The following is a 19,160-nucleotide window of genomic DNA, read 5'->3' as shown; positions in this document are numbered from 1 at the left end:
AGGTCGGTAGCAGAGCGCATTTCCTGCAGCACATGGGGGTCGGGACTACCCAGGTGCCATTCTTTAAGTGCCTTGGCTTGGTGGACCTGCAGGAGAGCCATGGCGTGCAGGGCGGAGGCGGCCTGTCCGGTGGAGCTGTAGGCTTTTGAGGTCAGCGAGGACGTCATCCTACAGTCCTTGGAGGGGAGTACCGGGCGATCCTGCCAAGCTGGAAGTGGTGCCCTGATCTGAGGTACCAATCAGTGAGTGCTGTGTGGAGGACGGGTGGTTCGTGGGGATTTACCTGGCGAAACCAAGCCCTTTGTCATCCCCAAGTTGCCTTCATCGCAAACCGGGTCATCCTCAATACCGTGGGAAGGAGCGACGTTGGGGCGGCTGAAGTGGCGGTCACCTTAACTTAACACCTTAGCACCTCACACTGCCATGGTCATGTTCTCGCAATGAGTACACGACCCTTCCACAAACGCTGCCTCAGTGTGATCACTGCCCAGGCACACGAGGCAGCATCTGTGACCATCGGTCTTGGAGAGATATCGACCGCATCCAGGAACTACACAGAGGTGGAAAGGCATCTTTAAAAAGACGCGTCCTGAAAAGGACGTTCAATGCCTGCTTGTGTATTGCCCTTTTATGAGTGAAAACAAACTCTTTTAGAGAAATCAAACTCTTTTAGGAGGGGAAAACACTCTTTTAGACAGAGAAAGCGTGGAATGCACAGCACGCAGAGAGAGAGAACGCCGCTGGAAATGAGCCGTAGGATCTAACAACAGTGCTTTATGCCAACAGAGGTGAGTGGAACAGTGGTGAAACATCAGATTGCTGCTGCACAACTGCTCGGCTCTGAAGAAAAAATCTGACTGACAGACACACGCCCGGGACATGCAAATTCTGTCTGCCAATTTCTCATTGGCCTTTTCTCAAGTTCAGAGGTACGTGAGGCTCCCAAGTAAGACCCCTTGTGTCTCTTCATTCGACACAACATTGAGTGAGTGACAGAAGGGCAACATTATTTTTAGCTACAGCAGAAGTCAACTGAGTAAGAACTACCTTTTCCATCATTTTTGATAAACAGGGTTGCATAGAAATTGGCCGATAGTTTGTCAGATCCAGAGGGTCTAAGCTAGGCTTCTTAAGAAGAGGCTGAACAATTGCTTGCTTAAAGCACAGAAAGACTGCTATTAATAACAGACCTAATACTTGGCCTTAATTTCTACTATCTCACCAAGCAGGTGTGAGGGAACAACATCCCAGGGCCAAGATAAAGGCCTCAGGGGAACAATAATGTCTTTCAGTTTTGAAATAACATGAGGGCGAGTAAATGATGAGAGGATTTTCATTAATAGGTGGACTAGGCTACTTCTTTAACAAGACAGTAATGACAAGACTGACAGAAGAGATGGTGCTATAGAACCAATGCACATCTTTGTGTTTGGTAACTGCTGTATGCTGTCAAATCTGAAACTTAGTGAAGAGATATGATCAGAAAGACGAGATCAGGGCGTACAGAAACTGAACTTTGTTATTCGTTTTTGTGATCTGTGAGACATCAAACACTATGTTTATATATCTCTTCTTCCATTACCACATTTGAGGTTTTCCCGTCTTTGTGATCATGTCTTTCTCCGTATATGATCGACTTAAATAGTTTATTCAGCTGTAGGTGGATAGGTCTTGTTTTTCCATTAAATAACACGGATGCATAGAAGGGCAGGACTCCTCAGATGGCTTTGTTTTAACATTGTTTTAAGGGGCCTTGACTTCCTTTTAATATTGTAGCAATATTTCCACAATCAAGAGAGATTAAGGTAGAAGATATAAAGCCACAAAAGTCAGCAAGTATTCAAATTCCTCACCTTAAAAGTGGTGTACATGTTCTTTTGGTGTATTTCAGCAACACTGCACCTTGAAAAAATGTCATTCTTGGAGATAAAGGGCATAAAAGAAAAATAATAAGCCTTGTTTACCACCACCACAGATCGCAGCATATGCATCCGCGCATGTTAAGTTCACTCCAGCACTATCCTGTCCAGTCTGTCTGATACTCCTATCCCAGGTTAATATGTACAAGTACTCTTATCTCTGCAATCAGAACATATGAAAAAGTATGTTACTGTTTGTTGGGGCAGTGTGAACCTCTACAGAAGTAGAGCCTGTGATCTAGGCACAGAATCAAAGGGCTTGAACATTAGCATGCACTGGACATGAGGTTATTTAAAGGGTCTTCTTTTCTCCTTCATAACCCAAAGCCCTACTCAACCATGTCAGGGTGGTTTGGAGGTTCCCTTGGAAATGAGTGTAATGTATCTGGTGAACCCTCTTGCTCTCCTGGAAATGAGTGTTTTTTCACCCTTGTTTGGCAAGGAGCTTCTGAGAGGATATCAATGGGATTACAATTTCCTGCACCTATGACCGACTGCTCAGAAAGAAAGGACCAAATTTTCTCCTTAAATCAGTGCCCCTGTCACCCAGTGAGCTATGACGCTGGCACAGGAACTCTGAGCGCTGAGCTGTGGAGACTGAGCATGTCCATTAAACTATAGAGCTTTAATGCAAGTCCAGATTTGAGGTTGACCATAGTTTTAGTGCACTGAAGTTTAAAATGACAACAAATTGCATCCGACAGACGATTGCATCCAGAAATCATTAATTTCTAGTGAGGAAATGTGTGGAGGTCTATTTGAGTTTCAGGTACATTGAAATATTTAAACTCATGTGACTAGACTGTCTGTGATTTTATAAAAGCTGTTGAAACTTGTGGATTTAGCTGTATTAAATCATCGTTTTTAAGGTCTTTGTAGTTTACACCTTTACGTCATCATGGAAATTAAGTTAAGAAAAGGTTAGTAAGTGGTTTATCACAATAAAAATCATGTTAACACACATATTGTTTGTGTATTATCGCTATTCTTTGGAAACAATGAGTATTTTAACATTTACGGCCTCATTCTAACCCAGATTTTTGCTTTTTTTTTTTTTTTTTATAAGGAGGGATGAGTCAAATACATTTTTGTGATAATCAACATTATGCCACAAATGCTGTTGATTGAACTTAACTTGTATTGACTCCTGGATATTCCTTTTAAGCCCTGAATGTTTTTTGCAAGGATGTCAAAAGTACCAGTGCTTCGGTAACAAGTCGATACTAAAATTTAAATGTATTTAAATCAAGTGAAGTAAAAAAAAAATGGGGGGGGGGGTAGAGCTTACCACAACATACATCGTTTCAAAGAAGCATTACAGAAAATGGTGCTGTAATAGAAAATGAAGCTATATCATCTTAAATTCATCATTGTGTGGTGTTAAATTAATAATGCAATTGAAAATCATTGCTTAAAAATAATTGTTTTTAGGCCCCCAGTTAGCAAGCCAAAGAAAACGAACATCCTGTAATATGTTTTGAACATAAATATTATGTTCTGTTTATATGTAATGACACTGGTCTTTCTACAGTATCCATAATACCAAATACAGCATCAGTTCAGTACACACACGCTGTCTGTCTGGTGGCGGCTTTCCAGCACTCGTGCATATTTGTGGCCATACAAGAAGAGCGCTCGCAACTCTCAATTGTGTGTGTGTGTGTGAATGGTCAAAACGCTTGTCTTGGTGAGTTATTGGAAACGGTGTTGACATCGATCCAGATGCCATTAAGTACCAAATATTTAGATATATAATCCTGAAAACTTAGAGTAGTGCTCAAAGAATTTGCAAACTTTATAAGACACAAGCCAGAACATTTTTGTTTTAATAAACACCTATTTTAGCCTTTTAAACTTACTAAAAATACCTGACAAACCAACTACGTTCCCATCCAAGGGTTTTTTGCGACAAAAAGTGTAGCGCATCAAAATGTTTACTGATATAGCTGATGGAAATGCAAATTATCGCTGTAAGTGTATTTCCATTTAACTTTAGCGCACTTTAAAACTGGTTTGGAAACACTTTTTGTCAAGAAAATTGACATTAACTCAAAAATATAGCGTCACAAGTCCAATTTTTAGCCTGTGTTAATCATGACGACAAGGTATATACATCCTTGAAAGCCAATTTATTGTACCTGAAGCATTAATCGCACTGTTATTGATTGGTCTTAACGGCATACCTGCACAGATCCAATGCTTCAAACACATCTGCATCACGACACTTCCAGGAGTGCCAACACAAATATCTCGTATCATGCACCTGTTATCGACAAGTACAAGGAGAACAAATGAAAGGCTGCTCTTTGTGATTTATTTAATCACGGTAAACACCATTCAAAATAATAGATGGCAGTCATGGAATTATCCCACAATACAAAAAACATATAATTTCTATACACATAGATGTTTTAAATTAAAAATAAATACACAATACTAGGAGAAAAGCCTCAGTGTGCTTTTTTTGTAAAACTAACATATAGCCCAATTCTATAAAATTAATGTTTAGATTACATTTGAATAATTGCCCGCAAAATTCCCTGTATTAAATTATTAATTATTAATTTTAGATGACAATCAAGTTCAGTCGGTCATTAAAAGTTGCTAGATAAATATGCGCGACATAATGCAGTTGTTATGGCGATGCTTTAGATTAGACGATTGTTCAAAATAGCCTGTTGAATATCGGAATGTATCATACATATGGAAACCCTGATATTACACCGCATCAGTTTTTCTTTAATAGCTGTGCACACCGCATATTGCTTCCTTAGATAGCTTCAATATAGTGTTATAAACACTTTTGAAACGAGTAGTTTGACAGTAGCTTAACTACTTTACGTTATTCTGTATTTTTGGTAGCTACAGTTTCAAAGTAACTTCCCCAATCCTGACAGGTAAAGATGGCTGTTGGGTATCTCTCAATTTCTCAGCAGCATGACTTCACTGATCCACGCCGGACTAACACCATCTGGCCAATAGAGAATGTCTGTGTGTTGGACAGCTCCCCAGATCGACAACAAAAGCCCTCCATCAGGCGAATTCATAATGTTTCTCCTATCCTGCTCTTTTTCCAAGCATGTTGTGAGATGTTCTTCATAGCCAATAGCTAAAGTCCTTTTGTTTTATGTAAAAAAAGGTAAATGTACAGGCGGCTCCTTTGAAGGCTTTGCAAATTTATTGCTGTTTTTCCAGCAGGGCCATTTTTTTAAATTACAGCTCATTGAGATTTGATCTGTGCTGGTGCTGTTTTTGGAGATGGTATACTTTTCATGTCTGGGTAGGAGTAGAACAGTTAGATCAAGGGAGGAGGCCGAGTATGAGGGAGGAAAAGGGGTCTGTTCCAAGGTTATTATCGTAAACTAAAACTAAATGTAATTTTTTTTTTTTTGTAAACTGAAATGAATATCAACATAAATGAAAAAACTAAAATAAAAATAATCGTAAAAAAATATTTTGTTTTCATTTTCATAAACGTAAAAAAAAAACTTATTGTACATAAGTATTCACAGCCTTTGCTCAATACTTTGTTGAAGCACCTTTGGCACCAATTACAGTCTCAAGTCTTTTTGTGTATGATGCTACAAGCTTGGCACACCTACTTTTGGGCAGTTTCTCCCATTCTTCTTTGGAGGACCTCTCAAGCTCTATCAGGTTGGATGGGGAGCGTCGGTGCACAGCCATTTTCAGATCTTTCCAGAGATGTTCAATCGGGTTCAAGTCTGGGCTCTGGCTGGGCCACTCAAGGACATTCACAGAGTTGTCCCGTAGCCACTCCTTTGTTACCTTGGCTGTGTGCTTAGGGTCGATGTCCTGTTGGAAGATGAACCTTTGCCCCTGTCTGAGGTCCAGAGTGCTCTGGAGCAGGTTTTCATCAAGGATGTCTCTGTACATTGCTGCATTCATCTTTCCCTCGATCCTGACTAGTCTCCCAGTTCCTGCCGCTGAAAAACATCCCCACAGCATGATGCTGCCACCACCATGCTTCACTGTAGGGATGGTATTGGCCAAGTGATGAGCGGTGCCTGGTTTCCTCCAGACATGACTCTTGCCATTCAGGCCAAAGAGTTCAATCTTTGTTTCATCAGACCAGAGAATTTTGTTTCTCATGGTCTGAGAGTCCTTCAGGTGGCTTTTGGCAAATTCCAGACAGGCTGTCATGTGCCTTTTACTGAGGAGTGGCTTCCGTCTGTCCACTCTACCATACAGGCCTGATTGGTGGAGTGCTGCAGAGATGGTTGTTCTTCTGGAAGGTTCTCCTCTCTCCAAAGAGAAACGCTGTCAGAGTGACCATCAGGTTCTTGGTCACCTCCCTGACTAAGGCCCTTCTCCCCGATTGCTCAGTTTGGCCGGGCAGCCAGCTCTAGGAAGAGTCCTGGTGGTTCCAAACTTCTTCCATTTATGGATGATGGAGGCACTTTGCTCATTGGGACCTTCAGTTAAATTGAATTTACCACAGGTGAACTCCAATCAAGTTGTAGAAACATCTCAAGGATAATCAGTGGAAACAGGATGCACCTGAGCTCAATTTTGAGTGTCATGGCAAAGGCTGTAAATACTTATTTACATGTGATTTTTTCATTTTTTTTCCAAACAAACTTCTTTCACGTTGTCATTATGGGGTTTAGTTTTTAGAATTTTGAGGAAAATAATGAATTTAATCCATTTTGGCACCCTTTTATTCAATACTTTGTGCAACCTCCCTTTGCCAAGATAACAGCTCTGAGTCTTCTCCTATAATGCTCAATGAGGTTAGAAAACACATGGCAAGGGATCTGAGGCCATTCCTCTATACAGAATCGCTCCAGATCCTTCATATTATAAATTCTCTCCTCTCCTCTTCAGTTCACCCCACAGGTTTTCTATGGGGTTCAGGTCAGGGGACTGGCATGGCCATGGCAGAACCTTGATTTTATGGTCAGTGAACCATTTTTTGTGTTGATTTTGTTGTATGTTTTGGATCATTGTCTTGCTGGAAGGTCAAACCATGGCTCATTTAAAGCTCTCTAGCAGAGGCTGTCAGGTTTCGATTTTTTATCTTTTGGTATTTGATAGAGTCCATGAAGCCATGTATCCAAACAGGATGTCCAGGACCTTTGGCATAAAAACAGCCCCACAACATTAAAGATCTACCACCATCTTTAACCATGGGCACAAGGTACTTTTCCATATGGCTACCTCTCTGTGTACGCCAAACCCATCTCTGGTGTTTGCTGTCAAAAAGCTCTATTTTATGAAACATCTGGGAATAAATCATGGTCCCATTTGAAGTTCCAGTAGTGTCTGGCAAACTGAAGATGCTTGAGTTTTTTGTTTAATGAGAGCATGAAACCCTCACAAACAACTTGTTGTGATGTAGGTGTTTTCTGATTGTTGTTTTGGAGACTTTCTGGCCCCAAGACCCAACTAATTTCTGCAATTCTCCTGCTGTGATCCTTGGGGAATTTTTTGGCCACTTGAACCATCCTCATCACATGCGTGTAGAAAATATAGACCTGTCTTCCAGGCCGATTCGTTTCATCTCCAGTTGATTGGAATTTGTTAATTATTGCCCTGTTGGTGGAAATGGGCATTTAAAATGCTTAAGCTATTTTCTTTTAGCAACTTCCCAATTGGTGAAGCTCAACAACCACAATTTTGCTGCACATCAGAACTTTATTCTTTGGTCTTACACATTAAGGGAATTTGGCCTCATATTTATATCCCTGTGAAGTCACCCGGGTACTAAACAATATAAAATATGAATGGGAATATACTTCAGATATATTTTACTCATAAGAATTTCTAGGGGTGCCAGTAATTGTGGCAAATGTGTTTTTGGAGAAAATTATTTATCTAATTATGAGACCCCCCCCCCCTTAATTAGTTTTCTTCAATTAAAGGTTAGATTTTTGTGAATATTTTGAATGAACAATCAAAAGGATAAACAATAAAATCATATTTTTCACAGCCTTCTATGTTCATTTTTACCAAGGGTGCCAATATTTTTGGCCACAACTGTATATATGTGTGTGGCAAGGAGGAGGGCGGGGCCGGGCCGTGATGACACATGCCTGGCCCCTAATCGGTCTAATCAAGCCGACGAGAGGGATAAAGGCTGTTTAAAAAAGCAGTTTGGGAGAGAGAGAGAGAGCTACAGGCAGCTGCCCTGTATGTGGTTATGTTTGTTTCTTTTTGTTTAATTAAATATTACTTTGATGCTTTGTCCAGTTCTCCCCTCCTCCTTTCCCTTTACCCTCGTTACATTGGTTCTGGAACCCGGAAAGGAGGAGTGATGTGCCGGAGGAGAGTCCTCACCACTACCATCCACCCCAAAGGAGTAGCCAGGCCATATATATATATATATATATATATATATATATATATATATATAAGGCATTTTTGCCCACAGAACAGCCGCTCACTAGATGTTTTTTGTTTATCACACCATTTTCTTTACACTCTAGAGACTGTTGTGTGTCTCAGGAGATCAGCAGTTTCAGAAATAGGCTACTCAAACCAGCCTGTCTGGCACCAGCAATCATGACACGGTCGAAATGACTGAGATCACATTTTACCCATTCTGATGGTTGATTAATATTAACTGAAACTCCTGACCCATATCTGCATGATTTTATACATTACACTGCTGCCAATGTGATTGGCTGCTTAGATGTATAAGCAGATGTACATATGTACCCAAAAAAGTGGCCGGTGAGTGTATTTGATGCTCTCACGTTTAAATAATTTAAAGCAGACTTGTCCACAGATATTTGCATAAATATCTACTGTGTTATGAATGGTATAGCAAAATCTCCATCATTTTGGTATACACGTCACATACCGTCCACCCCAAGACACAATTCAGTGAGCATTAATTCTCCGTTCACTGATCCAAGAGAGGATGGGATTGCCATGTGTTTGACCACTGTGTGGGCCTGTCGAATGTGCCATGTGAGTAATATCTACACTCTTCCTGCCTCAAACCAACCACTTTTCAACAGCTCTGCTTTATTTCAGCTCTGATGTCAAGACAGGTTGGTAAATCACCTCTGCCGCTCACTCTTTGTTTTATTAGATTTCCTGCAGCAGAGACGTAAAAAGTAGTTTGAATAGCGTCTTCTTGTTCTCTTGCCATAAACAACACAAAACAAATGCCCTTCTTAACCCAACATTGTGATTTGTTTGAGGTTTTATGTGTTTCTAAAATAATACAAATCTTAAGGTTTTATATTCTACACAATTGAATTACGCAACAGGTGCACTTACTAACCAAAACAAGGCAACACATTACTCACATTACATAATCTATAAAGCATTCAAAATGCCCAGTATTTCACAGCTGAGACATTCAGAATATCCCAGATTTTATGGTCATCATTTCAGATTCATACATATACAGGTGAAACTCGAAAAATTAGAATATCGTGCAAAAGTTCATTAATTTCAGTAATTCAACTTAAAAGGTGAAAGTAATATATTGTATAGACTCATTACAAGCAAAGTAAGATATTTCAAGCCTTTATTTGATATAATTTTGATGATTATGGCTTACAGCTTATGAAAACCCCAAATTCAGAATCTCAGAAAATTAGAATATTACATGAAATCAATAAAAAAAGGATTTTAAATACAGAAATGTCGGCCCTCTGAAAAGTATAATCATGCATATGTACTCAGTACTTGGTTTGGGCCCCTTTTGCATTAATTACTGCCTCAATGCGGCGTGGCATGGATGCTATCAGCCTGCGGCACTGCTGAGGTGTTATGGAAGACCGAGATGCTTCAATAGCGGCCTTCAGCTCTTCTGCATTGTTTGGTCTCATGTCTCTCATCTTTCTCTTGGCAATGCCCCATAGATTCTCTATGGGGTTCAGGTCAGGCGAGTTTGCTGGCCAATCAAGCACAGTAATACCATGGTCATTGAACCAGGTTTTGGTACTTTTGGCAGTGTGGGCAGGTGCCAAGTCCTGCTGGAAAATGAAGTCAGCATCTCCATAAAGCTTGTCTGCTGAAGGAAGCATGAAGTGCTCTAAAATGTCCCAGTAGACGGCTGCGTTGACTCTGGACTTAATAAAGCACAGTGGACCAACACCAGCCGATGACATGGCTCCCCAAACCAACACAGACTGTGGAAACTTCACACTGGACTTCAAGCATCTTGGATTGTGTGCCTCTCCATTCTTCCTCCAGACTCTGGGACCTTGGTTTCCAAATGAGATGCAAAATTTGCTCTCATCAGAAAAGAGGACTTTGGACCACTGAGCAACAGACCAGTTCTTTTTTCTTTAGCCCAGGTAAGACGCTTCTGACGTTGTTTGTTGTTCAGGAGCGGCTTGACAAGAGGAATACGACATTTGAGGCCTCAGTCCACTCCTTGTGAAGCTCCCCCACACATTTGAATGGCCTTTTCCTGACAATCCTCTCCAGGCTACGGTCATCCCTGTTGCTTGTGCACCTTTTTCTTCCACACTTTTCCCTTCCACTTAACTTTCTATTAATGTGCTTTGATACAGCACTTTGAGAACATCCAACTTCTTTTGCAATTACCTTTTGAGGCTTTCCCTCCTTGTGGAGGGTGTCAATGATAGTTTTCTGCACAACTGTCAGGTCAGCAGTCTTCCCCATGATTTTGAATTCAACTGAACCAGACTGAGAGACCATTTAAAGGCTCAGGAACCCTTTGCAGGTGTTTAGCTGATTAGAGTGTGACACTTTGAGCCTACAATACTGAACCTTTTCACAATATTCTAATTTTCTGAGATTCTGAATTTGGGGTTTTCATAAGCTGTAAGCCATAATCATAAAAATTATATCAAATAAAGGCTTGAAATATCTTACTTTGCTTGTAATGAGTCTATATAATATATTACTTTCACCTTTTAAGTTGAATTACTGAAATTAATGAACTTTTGCACGATATTCTAATTTTTCGAGTTTCACCTGTAATGTATAAAGCCTTTTTGCAGCCAGTGTCATTTAAACTCAGCAGGCAGATTAATTTGTTTCAAGGTGCAAGTAATCTCTGTCTAGCATAGCAGAATTCAATGCAAGCTTTGGATCCAAAATTTCAAGGATCCAAAGTCTGGATCCAAAACCAGAATCCTAACGCACAGCTTTAAGCATTTAAGAATTCTTCATTTACGATGATTACCACACCTCACCTTTAACAATATGGGCTATTCTGATAAAATGAATGCCAGGATGCAGAGAGAGAGAGAGTTACAAGCAAATACTTGCTCATACAATCCTGCTAAATTTTCTTCTTACAAATTAGGTTTAACTAAGGTGTGTCGCCATACTGCCTTCACCACAAGCGCCCTGCGGGCTCCTAAAGAGATTTCAGTCATTAGTTGTTACGTTTCAAATATCACAGAGTTGAAGCACATGATATTATGGTGCACTAGGTCTACTAGGCTTGGACAAGTATATACAGGACCTTTGCAGTGGTGTTTTCTACCTTTGAAGGATCTAAAAATAGAGTTCTCTGCTGACCTCCAGTTAAGAGGTCACTTCTAGTTTGGGTTTCCCATCGCCCCAGTCACTTCTAACCTTTTGACGTCACTCAAGACAATGCAGCTTTTATTTTTAGAGGCCTTCCCAAAAACGAACTGAAGGACTTTCAGGCATTTACAGGCTACTGTTATGTAAGGAGATTACCTCGATGTTACTGCATGTGTCTTGGGCATCTAGTACGACCCGCTTGGTGGTTACCAACAAAGGAAAGGGCAGAGTGGCTCCAGAAATAACCCAGCCTAATTGTTCATCCCTTTAGCTCCAACAAGGTCAGTGACCCTATCATCCACCTCGCTTGTTCCGGAAGAGTCTTTTCCGCCCCCTGTGGTTTCAAGAGCACCAGTCAATAGGCAGAGCACAGCAGTAATCGACCTCAGCCCCAGAAAAACAGCCAAGTGCCAAAAGCACTTAGGAGTGATCCCAGCAAAGTGCCCTAGTGTCTGAAGCTGCCAGGTATGTTTTTATCAGCACAAATACGGAGCCTGAGGCTCCCTATGGAAGCTGAGCCAGTCTTTGGAGGAAGGCCTCTCAGAAGCCAGGTCAAGCTGCTTGTGGGCCCCCTTCAGGTCAGGCAACCAGTGATGAACAGCACTACATCTCTCCAGGCCTTGACATGCAACACTTTATGTAGATCTTTCCAAAATATTCTTGAAAGTAGAGAAGTGTGTAACTATTTCGATTTTAAATTAGTTTATCCTATACCAGCTTCATATCCAGAGAAAATTTAGAAAAAGTAAGCTATTGTAGGTTGATTCCACCAAACAGTAGTCTGTTTCCATTCAAATTATGACTTTACACACAAATTGCAATATCACAAAACGAAAAATGTCACATGCGAATTAAGCATGAATAGTGAATTATTTTAAGTTTGGAGTGCACAGACAACTCTGATGAACTTCATGTTTGCAAATGTTTAGTGGCAGATGCCTTTTGTCTAGGAGCGTGTCAAACAGTTCTGGAAGATAACAGAGTGAAACTGTGTCCGCACTCTTTTTCAGCTGTCTGGGATCCGGAAGTATTTTTCCCATACATTTTTTGCATAGGCTTTTAAAAAAATCCTCAATAAAAGTGTTGTAAGCCATGAACTAAACCAACCAGCTTCAACGTGAATCACAACATTACAAACTTTGCTTTGAGGATTTGAAAATCGGACCAAAAGACTAAGGTACAAGACTATGTACTTACCACCTTTAACTAGGGAACAAACTACAATCCCATGAAGTATTGCGAATTGTGTAATTCAATAAAAAACTAAAAACAATATTTTTAACAATTATTGTGAAATATTTTAATATGTACAACTATATAAGTAGTTTAAGAGTAAAAGTAGACTGACTTGATTGCATCATTCACAGTGTGTCATGGGAGTGGGAGGTCGCTCCTAGGCTCGTATCATGGGCTTTGTTGGCTACGGTTCTCTGATTCGTGAATATTTCTCTATATAATATGGATAAGGGGCAGACGCGGCATCAGCCGATTTTGCTGGGGCTTCAGCCCCGAATGTTTTCAGTGTAGCCCTGAATGTATTTTGAAAAGTTGACTGACAATTATGAAACAATAGCCTATGTAAACCCCCGAAATCATTAGTTGCTTTATTTCATTGTGCTTTGGCTTTGCATATACTGCATACAGCCTGTAAATATAGACATTAGTCTTAAAAATAATCTAGCCTATAGAATAAGTTTCTTTGCTGTCGGTAGCCTATGGGCAACTCCTTCTCTTCCTCTCTGTTGAATATGCAGTAGGTAGGGGAGGAGCTAGTATAGTCATTGACATCAACTAACGTTACTTAGTGGCGAGTTAACAGCATTTAGCAGGAAAGACAGCAAAAATGAAGCAAATGAGGCTTTGGGGATTTTTCCAAAAGGAAAGTCAGTGGGCAAAAATTCTATTTATTTTGGTAATAAAAGTCTGAAGATCATCCTCTGGCTGGCTTTCACCCACAGTAGGCTAGTTATTACCATAGGCTACATTAGCACTTGGACCAGCATGCTTATCATCGCATTTGAAGATAAACAACGGCTACACATTTCGAGATAAGTGTGCCCATTTCTAGAAAAGTGTAGGCTACATAACCTTGCTATTGTTCATGCTGAAGGTAGCCAGGAACACTAGTTTTATCCCACTGCACTGAATACTTTCCTTGTTTATCAGGTGTTGATTTCTCTAAGGATAACCAATAAGCATTAACAGAAAATGTATGTGTGACTTGTTTTGTGATATTAGTTTGTAGTAAATATACACTTTGATTTGATTAAATGGTTTTGTAGAGGGTAGCAAAGATGAGCAACAGACTGAGGAGCAGCAGCAGCAGCTGTGCCAGAATCAGGCATGGAAACTGGTAACAATTAATAAGTCACTTTACTATAAAGTTAAAAGTGAAACATTGTTTATCCCAATGCTCCTAATGATCCTAATGAAAGGATTTTGACAGATGAACATTGAGAATGATATACAGTTCGATGCCATGGTGTGTCAATGAACTTGGACTAAAGTAATTCATGTATTGCTTTAACTTAGGATCTTATACATCATTTTGACTAATATGTCAAAAAATATAAATTATTTATATTAAATATTTTTTTTTACCTCACTTTACTCACTATAATATAACTCTTTTATGATGACTTTATGGTAATGTACATGAAAATTCAAGAATCATGATAGATCATAGGGCAATCCCACTGATCTGCTCTTCCCAATACATTTTCTTCAATGGTATTGGTCTTCACTTTGAAATATGTAGCACTTGATGAATTAGTTGCTTGAAGCTGATTTGCAATAAGTTATGTGCTGTATCTGTTCTTTTGCATCACAGATGATTCAGGGAGGAGAGAGGATGAGTTAGTCGAGGATAGTACTAGAGAGAGAGAGAAACAACAGCAAGTGATGAAAGAGACAACATTAATTGATGAGAGAGTGAAATATAACAAGTAATGAGAAGGACACCAGATAGACAGCAAGAGGTGAATAGAGAGAGAGAGTGTGTGTATGTGTGTGTTAAACTAATGTTAACATGAAATACCTTTTGTCTCTCTGGTAGCTTTCTGGTGGAAGGAGAGAGAAAAAGACAGCAACACTTGATGAGAAGGGAGAGCGACAGGAGCAGGTGAAAAGAGATTGACTGAACTCTCTAGGACAGTTGTTTTGTTGACATAAATTGTAATATACCAATACATAACAGTTCATATTATGTTCTACTAAAGTCTTACACAATTAAGATGCACTTTGACTGAAAGTAAAGTATTACTGTAAAAAAAAAAAACTCTTCGAGTGATCCCTGTATTTGCATAAAATGGTCTGGGCTAAGCCTCAGATGTCCTTCAATGCTGTAAACACCTCTGATAAGGGGTAATGTAGTTGTTCACCAGGAATTCCCCTATCAAACTCAGTGAAGTTGAAATAATGCAGACTGATGGCTTCAACGGAAGCATATACCATTGAATAACAACCTCAGAGCTCAAGTTAGGTCTGTCTTTAAAGGTTTAAAAACGTTTTGGCTGTGTTTAGCCTGTCAGTCCAAATAAAATTTTTGTGCATCTCTGATTGGAATCCGATCATATTTAGCAAGCATGAACGGCAAAAATATCAAATTCACATGAAATACGTTTTTTACAAATACAGTTCAAGCTACATTCATGTGTGGTTTGAAATCCTATTCAAATCACATTTCTGGAAATCTATTTTAGTCTGACAGCTCTGATCAGATCTCAAGTGGCTTTTTGCCGTATGTCACTTTTTTAAAGACACGTTCCCCGTCTGTAGCTCACTTCGACGTTGTGTCGAAGCAGCGACACTAGGACCTCTTCGATTTCTTGAGAACCTCGGTCTCTTGAGAACCTTGCCCATCTCTGAAAGTCCAATGAGTAATTGGCAGACAGACTTTGCATGTCCCTCCCCCAGACATACGGGTATAAAGGGAGGGAATCATGCGTCTGTCCATTCAGATTTTTTCTTCGGAGCTGAGCGGTTGTGTGATCAGCGAGCTGCAGTGACTTACTGTTCCGCTCATCTCTGTAGAGTGTATGATGTTGGATCTACGGCGCATATCAGCGGATTTTTCTCCAGCTTTACCCCTGGGCGCTTCAACAGCGCTTCTAAAAGAGAATACTTCCTAAAAGAGTTTATTTTCTCTAAAAGAGCAATACACAGCGGCGTTGAATGTCCTTTCAGGTCGAGTCTTTATAAAGATGCCACTCTGCCCCTGTGAAGTTCCTGGATGTGGTCGATTTCTCTCCGCTCCTGAAGGTCACAGATGCTGCCGCATGTGACTGGGCAGCGATTACACCGAGGCAGCATTTGTAAATGGTTCGTGTTCTCACTGCAAGAACCTCACCATGGCAACATTGCGGTCGCAGCTTTCCTTCTTAAAGAGGAATGCCACTCCAGCCACCCCCTGCGTCGCTCATTCTTCCCACGGAATTGAGGAGGACCCGGCTGGCGATGGAGGCAATTTGGGAATGGCAGCGGGCTTGGTTTTGCCGATTAGATCCCCAGGAACCACCGTCGCCCCGGCACGCTTGTTGACTTCCGTCCAGGTTCAGGGTGAGAGCGGCTCGCCCCATGGCCAGTCTGCTTACTCCCTTGAGCCCCCTGAGCTGGATGATGAGTTCGCCGCTGCATCGGAGAGCGTTCCGGCATCTGATGCGGAAGACTCGTCTGGACTGCCACCTTCGGGTTTTTTTTTTCATCATTACAGCGAAAACAACATAAAATACTCTGTAATTTTGGGGCATACAGATATGTGTAAGACATCATTAGAGACTATAAAGGGTCTACTTTTATTTGTGTAACACTCACAATAACAACAAAACCTTGTGTTTTTGTAAAATAAAGAAAACAAAAAGGGGGAGCTTTCAGCAGTCTACAAACATCTATTTTGTTTTGTCCACATTCAGAGACAGGTTGTTGGCTCTACACCAGTCCGTTAGCCGCTGCACCTCCTCTCTGTATGCTGACTCGTCATTCTTGCTGATGAGACCCACCATGGTCGTGTCATCTGCGAATTTGATGATGTGGTTCGAGCTGTGCATTGCTGCACAGTCGTGAGTCAGCAGAGCAAACACCAGTGGACTGAGCACACAGCCCTGTGGGGGCCCCAGTGCTCAGTGTGGTGGTGGAGATGCTGTTCCCGATCCGGACTGACTGAGGTCTCCCAGTCAGGAAGTCCAGGATCCAGTTGCAGAGGGAGGTGTCCAGGCCCAGTAGGTTCAGCTTTCCAATCAGGTGCTGAGGAATTATTGTGTTGAATGCTGAGCTGAAGTTTATGAACAGCATTTGAACGTATGAGTCCTTTTTATCTAAGTGGGTGAGAGCCAGATGGAGGGTGGTGGCGATGGCGTCGTCTGTTGAACGGTTTGGACAATACGCAAACTGCAGTGGGTCTAGTAAGGGGGGCAGCTGATTCTTAATGTGCCTCATGACAAGCCTCTCGAAGCACTTCATGATGATGGGTGTAAGTGCAATGGGACGGTGGTCGTTGAGGCAGGACACCGAAGACTTCTTTGGCATGAGGACAATGGTGGTGGCCTTGAAGCACGTTTGAACGATGGTGCTGCTCAGAGAAATGTTGAAGATGTCGGTAAGAACATCTGCCAGCTGATCTACACATCCTCTGAGCACTCTGCCAGGAATGTTGTCTGGTCCAGCAGCCTTCCGTGGGTTGACTCTATGTAGAGTTTTTCTCACATCAGTCGTGGTAAGACAGAGCACCTGGTCGTTGGGAGGAGGGGTGGTCTTCCTCGCCACCACATCGTTCTGCGCCTCAAACCGAGCATAGAAGTCACATCCGGAAGGGAGGCATCTTTGTCACAGGCAACTGATGTTGTTCTGTAGTTGGTGATGGCCTGGATGCCCTGCCACATACTCCGCGTGTCGCCGCTGTCCTGGAAGTGACTGTGGATTCTCTGGGCGTGTGTGACATTGAAAACTGCAGTAATGATGCTGAAAATACAGCTTTGATCACAAATTGCATTTTACAATATTTTCAAAAAGAAAAAGTAAATTCTTTATGTAAAGAAAATGTATAGTCTGATTACTTCTTTTAACTTAAAACTTGATTTTGATCATTAAGTCACATTCCTCATTGATAGGCCTAGGGGAGGGATCCTTGTCTCCTCAGGTGTGAATTACAATATTCATGATAATTCACGCCTCCTCACATATGACATTTCTAACACTAAAAGTGTCTTACAAAAGTTAAATTACTATATTGTTTTGTATGAATGAGTGATCAGGATGGTTTTCACATAATTTTGTAGCAAAAACTCTAGGCTACAAGATCCAGTATTATGGACAAATGTTTAGTATGTGTTATATGGCTTTATTTCAATTACTTCAAAAACAAAGCAGAAACGTTACTTTCTAAAAAATACAAACATGTACACACATGTTGCTCACACATTATTTTAGCCCAGTTTGTGCTGAATACAGTGTTATCAGACTTTAGCCATTAATATGTTTTTAAGCAACTGAAAAAAGCACAAATGTCAAGACATGTCAAAACTTCTCCAAGGCCCAAAACAGTCCCGGCCGCAGACCCCCTGCCTCTGGACCCACGACTGCTGCCCCCCAGCCAGCCAGTTCTAACGAGTTCAGAGGATGCCACAAGGGACCTCCTCCTCAGTCACTAACCCAACCCCTGCCGGGTGTGCGGCGCAAGGTAAGTGCTTCGAGTCTTCTCTCAGCACCAGAGCCTCGGGACGCACTTTTTCCTCTCGACGCCACACTACCTGCCCTGCCCCGCTGCGATGAAAATGATCGTCCCCTTAGTGCCACTCGCACGGAGCTTGGACGCATTGGGTTTCACTTCCCAACCCGTCGCGCTGGTTGGCCAGGACTATCCGACTCGGCTATGTGATTCAGTTTGCCAGGCCCCCGCCTCATTTTGGCGGCGTCAACTTGACCTCGGTGCATGGCGAAGACCCTTTTACTCAAATATGCGATAGAGCCTGTCCCTCCAGCCGAGATGAAGAAGGGTTTCTACAGCCCTTACTTCATCGTACCCAAAAACGGCAGCGGCTTACGACCAATCTAGGACTTTTCAGCCGGGCCTTGCACAAACTCCGTTCAAAATGATCACGCAAGACACATTCTAATTTGCGTCCGACATCAAGATTGGTTCGCAGCAGTAGACCTGAAGGATGCGTACTTCAACATCTCTATCTTGCCTCGACACTGACCCTTTCTACAGTTCGCGTTCGACAGCCAGTCGTATCAGTACATGGTCCTCCCCTTTGGCATGTCCCTGTCCCCTTGCATCTTCACGAAGGTCACAGAGGCAGCTCTTGCCCCGCTAAGGGAAGTGGGCATCCGCATACTAAACTACATCGACTATTAGCTCATCCTGGCCCACTCTCGAGAGTTACTGTGCGCCCACAGGGACCAGGTGCTCAGGCACCTCAGCCATTTAGGGCTTCTGGTCAACTGGGAAAAGAGCAAGCTCGCCCCGGTTCAGAGCATCTCTTTTCTCGGCATGGAGTTAGACTCAGTCTCAATGACAGACTAGCAGACATATGCAGAGCAGTGGGCTGGGCAACACCCAATACCTTTACAAGATTTTACAGTCTCAATCTCTTGAGTCGGTCTTGTCCCGTGTTTTCTAAAATACGAGCCGATAGAATTTGGTAACACGGAACAACTGACCTGGTGTACCGCTTGCACCTAGTGCCTTTCCCCTCCACTGAGGCGATCATGTGCGCTCCTATCCCAGGATATCACACTAACTCGGCTCCCTGGATGACTCCT

The sequence above is a fragment of the Xyrauchen texanus genome, chromosome 12 (genome assembly GCF_025860055.1).
Source record: "Xyrauchen texanus isolate HMW12.3.18 chromosome 12, RBS_HiC_50CHRs, whole genome shotgun sequence".
NCBI lineage: Eukaryota > Metazoa > Chordata > Actinopteri > Cypriniformes > Catostomidae > Xyrauchen > Xyrauchen texanus.
The sequence above is the reverse complement of the archived record's forward strand: the minus strand, read 5'-3'. Positions refer to the sequence as shown.